This window comes from Actinia tenebrosa, unplaced genomic scaffold (genome assembly GCF_029948245.1).
Source record: "Actinia tenebrosa isolate PJP-AT-01 unplaced genomic scaffold, QUT_ActTen_1.0 PGA_scaffold9__36_contigs__length_13948895, whole genome shotgun sequence".
Classification (NCBI taxonomy): Eukaryota; Metazoa; Cnidaria; class Anthozoa; order Actiniaria; family Actiniidae; genus Actinia; species Actinia tenebrosa.
In genome coordinates this window covers 10930914-10943185 of record NW_028292586.1, presented here as the reverse complement: position 1 = coordinate 10943185, position 12272 = coordinate 10930914, and the positions used below count along the sequence as shown (strand labels likewise).

The following is a 12272-nucleotide window of genomic DNA, read 5'->3' as shown; positions in this document are numbered from 1 at the left end:
ATTTTCTTATACATTTATGGTTCTCCTCATATGATTTCAGTTTCTCCATAGATATAGATATATACACACATATAGTCATTTTTCTTATCTTTCTCCAGTGTGATTCAATTATATCCCTCCCCATTTAATAATGTTGGTATGTCAGTATTGGTCACACACCTTATTGTATTCCTTGCATTCATTAAGTTTCTTCATATACATATACAAAGTCATTTATTTCTCTTTTTTCTCTCCTTGATCCTACTTTATACAATATAACTCCCCCTTTTAGTAATGTTAGTATATCAGTATAAATTAGTATAATTATATTGTATATATATTTTTTAATTATTTAGCACAGAAGAACCACCTGGTGGAATGGGTGGAATGCTAATAAACCGTTATCATTATATTATTATTATTATTATCATTATTAGTACCATTACCATTACCATTATCATTAACATTACCATTACCATTATCATTACCATTACCATTACCATTACCATTACCATTACCATTACCATTATCAATATCAATATCATTACCATTACCATTACCATTACCATTACCATTACCATTACCATTACCATTACCATTACCATTGTTTGGTATTGGGATTGTGAAGTTGCATTTTGAATGGAAATTCCAAAAAAGCTTCCGCGTGTTCATTTGCACTTCGGCAAGCAAAGACATAGCAATCATTTAGGTATTACTTATCAACAAGAGATAGTTTGGGTCAAGATGTTGGAAGGGAGTGAACAACGATTTTTCATAAAAAAGAAAATGGGCTTGAAATTATAATCTTCCCTCGAGATTTTGATTCATTGGCTTATTGCTGTCCTTTCAGCTTTTGCTGGAATGCTTTTGTCCTTCGCGACGGGTCTCCTTGGTGACTTCCAATATGGCATGCGTATGGCTTGTGAAGTGGAGAACCAAATGACGTCAGTCGAAAGGGCGATGACTTATTCCAAGTTACTTCTGAACCAGGCTACAGCAGACAAAATAAGTGGACTACAAGACAGATCAGATCAAGTAATACGACAAAAGTTCACTAAATGTACTGTGCTAACCATAGCACATCGAGTGAACACCATCATGGACTATGACAAGGTAGTGGTTCTTCACCAGGGTCACGTAGTGGAATACGACAATCCCAGAGTTCTTGCTGGGAAAGAAAACGGATTTTTTGCGCGCCTGGTAAACATGGGATAGTAAATTATAAATACAACAAGCATAAATGCTCATTTTTACAACAACTCACGTAAATAACACATTCTGATTGGCTGAGAGCTATGATCAATAAGAGGACAGACACATGGATGACGTAATGTTTTTGAAACCAAGACTCGCCGGTAGGATTTTATCGTAAGGACTGTGATTTTGCGAATTTATTTTGCTAATAAAAGTCGACAAGGAAACCAGAAGAGGAACCAAACTTTGAATTTAATCTTGCTGATAGTCTTGCCGACGAATATTTAGTTCTGGAGGCAGAAAAGATAGAGGAAGACGTGAAAAATTCATCTCGCTTTGCAACTTGCGAAGAAAAAGACTTGAATGAGCTTGTGTCAAGTGCTAACGCGAAGGGCACAAAAAGAAACACCAAATGGGTATTAAAACTGTTGCAAGGTAGGTCAGCTCATTTTTTTCAAGCAAACATGCGTTCAAACCTTGCTAATATTGAAAAGGATAAAGAAATCTACAGAAATAATCTTACTTTCACTTTTAGTTACTTACGAGTTGTTGATGCAATTTTCAGAATGGTGCCATGAGCGAAACATTTGCAAGCCCTTGTTGGATCTAACAGAGGCCGAGCTAAAAGCTGACATCCTGAAGAGGTTTTATGCAGAGGCCAGAAACCAGAAAGGTGAAGAGTATAGCCGTTCCTCGCTGCTTGGGTTCAGGAATGCTGTTGAACGCCATTTTGCAGTCAATGGTAAAGCAATGAAGCTCACTTACAACCCAGCATTTTACAGCTCTAACAAGATACTGGAGAGCAAGCTGAAGGTCAACAAAAGAGAACAGAAACAAAATACCAAACACAATCCAGTCATTGAGCCAGCCGATGTGAGTAAAGTCAAGAAAAATCCTTTTTTGAGCCACGAGAATCCTTACGGCCTCCTTCGGCGAGTGTGGTTCATAGTGACCCTGTATTGGTGCCGCCGTGGTTGTGAGGGCCAAAGACAGCTTCCGCCGAGAAAGCTTTACTTTTGATCTTGACGGTGAAGGAAAGGAATATGCAACCATGACTCACGAGGAGCAGACCAAAAACCATCAGGGTGGCTTTTGTGACAAGCAGAGTTATGAAAACGAAACACGGTTGTATTCAACAGGTGAAACTTGCGATTTGCTGTGGTCCTGAAGTACTATCTTTCCAAACTTAACTCCAAACAACAAGCGTTCTTTCAAAGACCAGTGCCAATCTTTACACCAGAGGACCCAGTGTGGTATGAAAACAAGCCTCTAGGTGTCAACAAGTTGGGTGATATGATGAAGTCAATCTCTATCGGAGCCGGCTTGTCAAAAGTCTACACGAACCACAGCGTCAGAGCAACAGCTATCACCATGTGGTCAAATGCTGGAATCCCGACTCGTCGCATAATGAGCATCTCTGGACATACCAATGAACAGAGTATTCTATCTTATAACAGAAGACCATCGGTCCAGCAACTAAAGACCTGCTCGGACGTGATTTCCAGTGCATTGACCGATTCAGAGGGCGAGAGTAGAAGGCTTGATCGAGATCCCAGGGCTGTTTCGTCTGCTTCCACTTCTGTACAGGTTGTACAGTCTGAGATGGCCATTGACTCCATTCCAGAGTCGATCTTCAATGGCTGCTCCATCCAGAACGTGAATGTCTATGTTGTCAAGCGAAATTGACATTGCTTTTCTTAGCTGAACTTATTAGTAAGCTTCGTTTTTTAGAACCTTTGAGTTCTGACTCAAACTCTTTTCGACTTAGCTAAAAAAAGCCATTTATAAGTAAATGTCAAAAGTTTTGACCAATAGCAAGCATTATTTCACAGTGGCTGTCGAAGAACTGTCAAAATTAGCCAATCACAGCGTAGGAAGTTTGGTTGTGAAATGTTGACGTGTTTTATGAAAAAAACTTTCGTAAGTCATAAAATAACCTTTGAAGTTTTCAAAAGTAAATAACCGAAAAACCTTCGTCTTACTTTCTGTACTCTGTCCTCTAATGATCATGAAAACTAACTATCTTAGCGAAAATATTCAAAAGCTCACAATAATCGGAGCTGTTTGGTCTATTGCCTTGCTTTCCTTGAATGACAAATTTTCGAAAAACTTTTCGCTTATTTTATTTTGTAAACATTTTGCAGTTTGTTGTAAAAAACAGATCGCACATAGATTTCCATTGTCTGTCCTCTTATTGATCATAGATGCTGCGCTCGTGGTTCCACTTTAGTTTTGAACATTTTAAGACAACATCTATGATCAATAAGAGGACAGACAATGGAAATCTATGTGCGATTTGTTAAATCTATACTCTTGACACTAATAAAACATTGCACTAATAAAACATTGCATCTAGTCTTCTTTGCAGTTTATCTGATGTGATATTTGTTGCAATAGTTTAATTAACAATTATTCGCTGAAGGCGAAGTGAATATCGGCGAATAACAACCGAAACGAAGTTGAGGTTATCATTCCAGATATCCACTGAGTCTGAGGTGAATAATTGTTTTAGTATAAATACACAGGTGATTCTTTCAAAGAAAGGGAAAAAAAAGAAGATAAAAGACACATTTTTTCCCAGTAACAGCAACAAAGCGGCTGGCCGCCATTTTTGGATTATCGCTGGGGGTGATTATCGTGTGATAATCTAGTTTCTCGGCCAATTAGCGCGCGAGATTTTCAATAATCACCTGTGCATTTATACTAATAGTCCTTATTAGTAGTATCCCTTAGGGAGTCGTTTGATTAAGTTATTTTACATCATAACGCATGAAGTTATTTTCTATTGTTGTAAAAACATCTATTTATAAGCCCATACGCCGAGGAATTAGTCATTGTTGTAGGCCACCAGTGAAGGAGACGTGCTGTTCTTGATTGCCACTATAGGCCATTCTGTCCTAGTCATACTTTTCATTCTGATATCTAAATATACATGTGAGGTGACGAGCTTTTTCGTTTAGTAAAGTCCCTGCTTTAAGCTGATACCTGAAAATATTAACAATATTCGAAGGAAAACTCTAAGTTACTGAAAAAGGAAAAGGTTAGAAGAGGAACAAAGGTGGAAAATCTTTTAAATACTTTTCGTACCCCTTTGAAAACTTTATTTCTTTGGTTGTTTGTTGGACAATCCAACTCCTTTTAAAATGATTGAAACATTGACAAACAATGGTATGTCTATAAAACATTAACGTCCAACCACAGAGCGTCACTATTTACAAAGCTTTCAGCAACGACACCAATAAACGTTGCCCTAGACACAGCTTCAGATACTTCGAATTATTGTACAAACAATCATAATTGTGATAGCTGCTGAGAGTTTGAGTTACAAAACTATTACGTTTCATGGCCTTTTTATAAAAAATTCCCCCATTCAAGCATTGATATAGAACTGAATTGCATCAAAGTTTTTGTAGTGGTATATCAGTACCTGTACCTACCACAGGCCATTTTTTTATATCTAAACGTCATACAGCACTATTCACTCACCTAGTATCTAGTATACAGCTCAAATCCGTCTTAATTTGCGACATGAGTTCTGCATCTACGGGTAAAATGAGAGGCAGTCCATCTTAGAAAGACGTCAACAACAACAAACAACAACATGCTGAAAATATTTATATTAATAATAATAAAACTTACAAACAAAAGTCGATAAACAAAACAAAGAATAATAAAAACAGACAGACAGCAACCTAACAACCATACAATTGCGGGGGGAAGTATTTACCTGTTGCTCTGAACAACTATTGTTACTTCTTGTGGAGGGCGGGATGTAAATTTCTGCCCGCAATAAGAAACGTCTTTCTATGGCTGGAACCATGCTTGTACCTCTTCAGATAGTGAGATGTCACAATTTGCCCATGTGATGCAATTAGAGTTTGTTAAATATCTTTCCTTCGCAGGACAGTATCTAGAACAGCATGTTGACAAATGGATGTTTTTGAAAAACAAGTCCATGTGTCTAATATAGTTATTCTACTCATTTCCGAAGAAGTCAACCCTACCATGAAAGTCTGGGATCTTATTAACTTTCATTAGTTCGGATATTTCAACTTGTCAAACTGTCCAGAGCTGTAAAGTTCTTCTAGTTTTTGCACAAATTTCCCATCTGGCTTTTGTATTCGTTTTGTTATGGCTTGATCTTCCGAGCAGAAATGATGGAAGATTACAATCCAATTGTCAATGGAACAGGTGTTTGAAAGAAAACACTGCCGATGCTACCCACCCACTTGGGAAAAGCATGTTCAGACAGTGATTTGGAAGTCAAAGTGGTAGACTGAGCGAGTACTAGATTTCAAAAATAATGCCAAAAGCAGGCTTTAAAAAATTTAAAGGTTTTTCTAGTTAGGCTTTTTACGGCTTTTTTCGGTATAGACTTTGTCTCTGTCTTTGATATCAATCTACATCTTTGTTAAATAATAGTCAATAGTCACTATGAAAATGAGCGCAAGGGAATATAGGAAGTGGAAAAGAGAAAAGAAATATAAAACTATTACTATTTTTTTCAAATAGTTCGCCAAAGGGGTTTGATTCATGAAATAAAAAGAAATTTGATTTTTCGCAACTGTCCGGCGATTCTCGGTATTTACAGACAAACGGCTCTTAATTGGTGCGCTGAATCTCGATCGCAAAACTCGAGTGTGTTTTTCTTAATTGAAATAATGCCTGGGAACAATTTACTGACAAGAGCTTTTACTGCTTGTCTACCTGGTTTCGATTTTTGGTATTTTCTCTCTATTATCCCGAAACGAAATATGGCGACCAATTTGAATAACATATGCCAAGATTCAAAAAACGTTGTCATCGCAAATTAATGCCATAGGCAGTAGGAGATAGGCGAAAAGCGATAGGTCATTCCAAGATCCAAGAATATCTGGAATAACTTGTGTTTCTGCTTCTTATTCTTGTCAAGAACAAGGAGCTTAGTGTTGAGACTGATTCAATGTTCTTTGGAACTTCCATTTCGGAATGACCTATCGCCTATCACCTTTTGCGATGACAACGCTTTTTGAATGAGGCGTATGTAAAAACGCTTTTTTGTTTCCACGTGAACAAGAAGCTAGTCTGTAGCTAGTTGTTAGCGCAGAACAATAGTCATTCAAATTGGGTTTTTACAAGTTTTTAACTACAGGAACCTTGCAAACATCTGCGGCGCTAATCATAAGTGATTTTGCTTTGTGTTTCCTTCAAATCTTTTACAGCGCCTTTCATAATTACGCGACCTCGAAAACACGGGTTTTGGCTTCCACCAATCAAACTCGATCACGATAACAACCGAGTGAAATCCAAGCGAATCGATATCAATGCAATACTGGTTATTTACCTCAAATGGATGTGGAAAAAAATAGCGAGGAAATTCAGATCAAACACCAACATAAGCAAATATTTTATTGTGATTAAGATGGATTTATAAATTCCTGAAAGGTTCTATTAAACTTTGACTAGCGTCACAAAGGCGCTGTAAATATCGTGATATTTTGTACCATAAATTGTTCGACGAATTTTCTTTAGAAATTGAAATAAAAAATATTAGAGTGCAAACAATAAATCCGTGAAACACTAATTACTAAATAGTACAAAATAGTGCTAATTAAAGAATAGAAAACAATGGAATTTGCATGAAATTGTGCTATTTAGTATTACTGAAGTTTCACGGTTTTATTGTTTGCACTCTACTTTCATAAAATACTTCAATTTCGATTGAGCCCTGAAAAGTCTTGGGTGATCTAACTCAGGGCATGACTAACTCAGATCAACTTGAAATTTAGCGTGTTACGTTTCGCGAAGAGACGAAAAAGCAAGAACATAATGAAGAATCTTTTGAGTGTTGCCATCTTTATTATGGAGATTTCTTTAAAATTGTCATTTCTCCATTATTCCGATGAAACTGTTTTTCTTTATTTTTTATCTTCATATTGATCAACGCCTAATATACCCCTCAACAAGGTCCAAATCTCAAGTTATTTTTTTCTGATAAAATTCAACGTAACATGGTTGACAATTTCAAGTGTTTCGTGGCTCTAATACCTTTTTGATTCATATTTTCTATAATTTTTGGAGTTTTTAAAGCTTTAAAAATTCTCCAAAGACGAATCAATATTCCCTTCAAAATAGGGTAAGATTCCAATTATGGCCGTGTGAACTGCAATTTTATTGGGGTATCTTCGTTAAAAAAGTTGATTCTCTAATAAATATCTCTATTAAATATATTTAGGCACTGCCTAAAAGCGGAGCTCCCGATACGAAATTAGGGAGCCAGGGAGCCCAATTTGAATGAATCTGAAGGGTAAAATTAAAATCGGAAAAAAATCTTCAATTTTTTAATTCAATATTAAGATTATGTCTCCCATAATAAAAAGCATGTACTGAAAACGAATCAAAATGCACTATATCGTTTTCTTTGCGCGAGAATACTCTCCCGATCCCACTCATATGAATTTTGTACACAACTCACCACCCAGGGGCTAGATTTTTTTCTTGGAAGATTGGAAGAAGAATCTTCGACAAAGTTTTCCATGGCCGACATTTTTAAGCTTTGAATTCCTGGTTAATTTTACTTATAAAACGAAAGATAACTACAAATAAACCAATACAATATCAGGTTTAGTGAAATTTACCTCGGATGTCTTTCATTGAAATCGAAATTTTGGAGATTTCCGAACTTTTATGGACAAATCAAGACTATGAAACAGACTTGAAAACTGGTAAAACAAAAGGTGAGCAAAATACATAAGCTTACTTTTACTTAATTCTTTTACACTAATAACGATGTTTGGTTAATTATCCACATCAAAAGTTTTATGTTTTTACAAGAACCGTATTTTCATTCATATATATTTTTCGAGAAGCTTGAAAACATAAGCTTACTAGATTTTGAAAATTCAGTTTTACCAGTTTTCAAGTAACAACAAAAGTTTTTGAAAAACTAATAAGTTTACATTCATTTATACTTGACAAGAACAACTGAGGCAAAATAGAAAATAACGCAAAATGCAATGCAAATACAAAATATTTTTTTTGTCAGTAAATTGGCATTTGGAAATATTTTTTAATATTTTGTTAGCTTTTTTTTTAATAAGCTGCCACTCAACGAGTCAAAGACCAAGACTTTGCTTGTGAATGGCAAACGCCTTCAGGATAAAGTACCCTCCAACTTACTATCTATAACCACATCCAGCGGGAAAAGGCTTGAGCAAATGAACACTGTCCGATTACTTGGCCTAGATGTCGATAGTCAGCTCCCCTTCTCAGATCATGTGGACAGAATGTGCAAGAAAATCTCACAAAGAATTGGATTACTGAATAAGATAAAATCCTGCCTACCCATAAAACAACGATTGGCTTACTATAATGCTATGATAAAACCAGCGTTTAGTTATGCTAGCGTTGTTTGGCAAACATCATGTACTAAAGACTGTCTGTTAAGGATTCTGCGCCTACAGAAAAGAGCAGCAAGAGTCATACTTAATGCTGAGTCAAGAGCACCTTCAGTACCGTTATTTAATAAATTGGAGTGGCTGCCTTTCTTCATAGATACTTATATCTCAAAGTTTACATTATTATATAAGAGAACACAGCATGCTGTACCTAAGTACCTGATAGAGGCTCTAAAACTGAACAATTCTGTACATTCTAGGAACACTAGATTCTCAAGCTTAAATTTCATTACACCACGCTATAATAGGAAGACTGAAGGAGGAAGAACATTCATAGTTAGCGCCATAGAAAAATGGAACAATTTAAGTGCGGACATTAAAAAACAAGCAATAGTTCAATCGTTTAAACGCGCTCTTCGCCGGAAATTTCTCGAAGAGCAGACTTTTATCACATTTTTATCTATAGTTTCCCTTTTTTTTATTTTTATTTTTTATTTTTTTCCCTAATTTTCTTTTCATTTTATTCCATTTCGATTTTACCCTTTTACATTTATAATATAGATTCTCTATGATTCTTAATATCTTTATGATTCTCTAATAAATATCTCTATTAGTAATAGTGATTAATACATGGTTTCTTCAAAGTCGTATATATTCTTCTTATGAATAACCGGGAAGCTATATTATTTATTGCATGCCTTTATACACTTAAAGTAATAAATACTTATAAATACTTATCGGTGCACTATGTAAACCAAGAGGGGGACAAGACAATAGGGGTGACAGGCGGGGTACTAATAGCTGAGCGAAACAATGACTACCAAGGGTAGTAGCTATCAGATCTGAGCTGATTTATTTCCAGCACAGTCCAAATTACGAGCAAATTGATGAGGAAAGTCAGCGTAGATGTGGCGGTGTTGATGGCAACAAAAAAATTCCACGTTGGGAAGACTGATGCTGGAAGATGGGTAATGTTTGGTGGATCAAAATCGAAAGTTACGTAAGTGATTAGACTCTCCTTGTTAAGGTCTCTTACTTGTACACAAATATTGCTACGAGAGATAAATATTTTCAAAAGGTTTCCTCTGTTAAGTGCTGTGCAAAAATACATTTACTGAGGAAATTACAACTTAATTGTTTGACTTGAAACAAAAAGTTAAGAAACAAAGGTCTTGCACAAAAGCAGGGTCAATAGATGAAAACCTATTTAAAAAGAAAGATTCTGTAAAAGGGAAGTATTCTAGTCCATCAGTAATCAAGTTTTCAGTGTCCGATAACTTTCGATAGTTTGGAAAACCGTCCTTGTTGATTTATCGATTAAACAATCTTGACTGAGTTTGATGAGTAGGATTTAAACTGTATGTAGACGGCAATATATATCAGATTGTATAAATGTATTTTTGAGAACCGTCGGTGAGCCTCGCAAACTCACAAACAACAGGTTTTGCTCAATAGAAAATGGAAAACTGTAATTAAGTTATGAACTTCTATGAATCTATTGAGTCAAGGCGCACGGAACATGAAGTTCTAAGGCCTAGGACAAACGTCGAACTTTCAATGCACCGAACTCATTAAAAACAATGGATATCAGGTGATAATGAGGCGACATTCTTTGATGTAATTAAGTTCGGTGCATGGAAAGTTCGACGTTTGCCTTATGCCTTAGGCTTATTTCTTTTTTTCTTTCTTACAAATTAGCTATTGAACTTTATAACACTGAAAGGAACCTTACAAACAGCTGCACTGATTCTCGGTGAACAGTTACTTTGGCAATCTTCGCACGACCGAATCAAATCACTCTTACTATATTGTCAGCACTTCCATTTTATATTGCTGTTTTTCAGTTGCAATACACACATGCGCCTATTAAGCGCGTTTTTTTTTTTTTTTTTTTTTTTTTTTTTTTTTTTCGTTATTTCAACCAGTCAGCTATTACTGTGTAACGACGCTTTGAGACAAAGTCCCGTTCGATAATGTAGACGGTAAACGCCTTTCATTTGCATAGTCAGAATATAAATCATAGTCAAAGGCTGAGTAACGGCACCCATACATGCATCAGATATCGCAAGATGGCTTTTCGAATTTGCGTACTCCTGCCATATAAAGTTTAAATTTTATAATAAGTAGATAATAGAAAATTGCCTTCGAGTGCGTCATCGTTTCATGAGCTTTGGTTTATGCTCTTTTGCTTTTCGAATTTGCGTACTCCTGTCATATAATGGCTATGTAAAGTTTATATTTTCGGGTCATTACTGTTGTAAGTATATGTGAAAGTACATATAGAAAACAATTTGCGCGTCGTTTATGGAATCTTGAGGTCAATGCGATTTGTGTCCAAAAGGAACATATAGGTTTATTATCGTCTATACTGAGTGGAATATGGTTTTAGAGATTGGACTAAAGAGATAGAATAAGAGCATCTCTCCATAAATACTGATGGTCCCACTCAAAACAGGGGGAAGAGAAAATCTCAATGTTGTTAACGTGTTATAACATTCACTACTCTTAAAGTGCTACTCTGACGAAAATCGCTCAAACTTGGATTCAGCTGAAACTTCCTAAGAATACTCTTTAAAGGACCAATAATCACAGTATGAAGTGTTTTCTCGATATTCAGGACGAAAGTATGATATTTTTACGATTATTTTTTGGAGTCTGTGACGTCATACACTCAACATCGAACATCGCTGCATACATTTCTTTGTAGTTTATGATCAAAATATCAGTAGTAAAGGGAGAAAGAAATACCCAAACACCCCAAAATATCAATTATAGTCACAAGTAATGTGAAATAAGCACATAAGCCACCCTTTGGGCTTCATAGGAATAAAATAAAGTAAGGATTTAATTACATGTATATACCTTAACAAGGTTCAAGGCTCAAGTTATTTTTTTTCTGATAAAATTCAACGTAACATGGTTGACAATTTCAAGTGTTTCGTGGCTCTAATACCTTTTTGATTCATATTTTCTATATTTTTTGAAGCTTTTTAAAGCATTAAAAATTCTCCAAAGACGAATCAATGTTCCCTTCAAAATAGGGTAAGATTCCCATTATGTCCGTGTCAACTGCAATTTTATTGGGGGATCGTCGTTAAAAAAGTTGATTCTCTAATAAATATCTCTATTAGTAATAGTGATAGTTACATGGTTTCTTCAAAGTCGTATATATTCTTCTTATAAGTAACAGGGAAGCTATATTATTTATTGCATGCATTTATACACTTAAAATAATAAATACTTCAGTATAAATACTTATCGGTGCACTACGTAAACCAAGAGGGGGACAAGACAGTAGGGGTGAGGGGCGGGGTACTAATAGCCCCACCCCCTCCGACATTTAGTTGTTCTACAATACTATAAGTTAGGCAAAGGATATTTGAAACCCATTACATATATAGCCCCACCCCCTCCGACATTTAGTTGTCCTACAATACTATAAGCTAGGCAAATGATATTTGAAACCCATTACATATCTCTATTATTCCAATAATAAGTTAATAGATGTCACTTCAAAACACGTAGTTTACATGCGCAGGCTACGACAAATGTTTTTTTGCGATTGGCTGAGAGTACAATTCGTTTAACAAGAATTTTGATTCATGCTTTTTGGAATTTCTTGCTGCAAGACCATGAGGTTTCTCTGTATGTTCCGTTAACCGTAGATTGGATACTCGCCTCAATGTACTCTTGAAGAGAACAAAAATAATTTCAGTTCCATAT

At 35.7% G+C, this 12272-nt stretch overlaps 1 pseudogene; it reads left to right on the top strand.

The window, feature by feature from the left end:
* Positions 1-840: 840 nt before the first annotated feature.
* LOC116297939 (uncharacterized) lies at positions 841-2859 on the top strand (annotated as a pseudogene).
* The last annotated feature ends 9413 nt before the right edge of the window (positions 2860-12272 follow it).